Genomic DNA, 1,060 nt, shown 5'->3' with positions numbered 1-1,060 from the left:
TTTTTTTTGCAAAAAAAAATTGACAAGTAGAAAACAAAAGAATCAACTAAGTAGATTCTAAGTTTCTCATCTGTGATTTCATTTTTATATGTGGATCACATGACCAGTCACATGGTTCTTTGTATAAAAATTAAAAAAAATAATCTCTCTCTTTCTCTTTCTTCACTTTTTCTTTAGATAAAAAAAAAGCAAATTACGTAAAACACCTCTTGAATTATTTAAAAAATTTTAAATAAATTATTTTTTTATTTTTTGATGAGACAAATTATTATATTGGTTTTTATAAAGTTCTATTTTTCTCTATAATGTTAAATTTAATTATGACCAAGAGTTTCTTTCTATAATTTGAATTGAATAACTAGCTTGAGTTTATTATGCATAGTGACATGATATATTGATATGATATAAAAAGTATGATCATGTAATTTTTTTATTTTTTATCTCATCTTATGTTCTCTATAAATGAATATAAAAATAATAAGTACTGTTTTGATTAATGACAGTCAATCATTAATAATAAAAACTTATTTGATTTAAAATAAAAATATATCGATTTGATTGAACGAAATAAAATAATAAAAATTTATTTAAATTTTCTTAAATAAATTCGTAACTTTTTAAAGCATTTCACTATATTTTATAATTTAAAATTCCCAAATTATGTTTTGTAACAATAAAAAAAAAACCTATTTTTCGTAAAGCTGGCATGATTTTACATATTTTCTCTTCATTCCTTGACTGTTTATTGCAAGCCCACCTCTGGTCCCCCCCAATAATAGAAATCAAATCCTTTTTCTGTCGACAAGGACGAGAGAGGAAAAGAAAATAAATGTGACACCGGCTTCTCAGTTTCTGCTCACGAGTGGTGCTAAAAAGAAGGCATGTTCACATTTTTTATTGAACCGTTTTTTTAGATGTATCATGTGATGAGGGGTATTCTTGTCTCGTGTAGGGTCAGAATTCAGAATATCTAACACCAAGTTTCAAGTTTGATCTAATTCCTGGATGTCCCATTTCGGATATATATATATATATATATATATATATATATATATATATA

This window comes from Theobroma cacao, chromosome 5 (genome assembly GCF_000208745.1).
Source record: "Theobroma cacao cultivar B97-61/B2 chromosome 5, Criollo_cocoa_genome_V2, whole genome shotgun sequence".
NCBI classification, from domain to species: Eukaryota; Viridiplantae; Streptophyta; class Magnoliopsida; order Malvales; family Malvaceae; genus Theobroma; species Theobroma cacao.
This window is presented reverse-complemented; position numbering follows the sequence as displayed.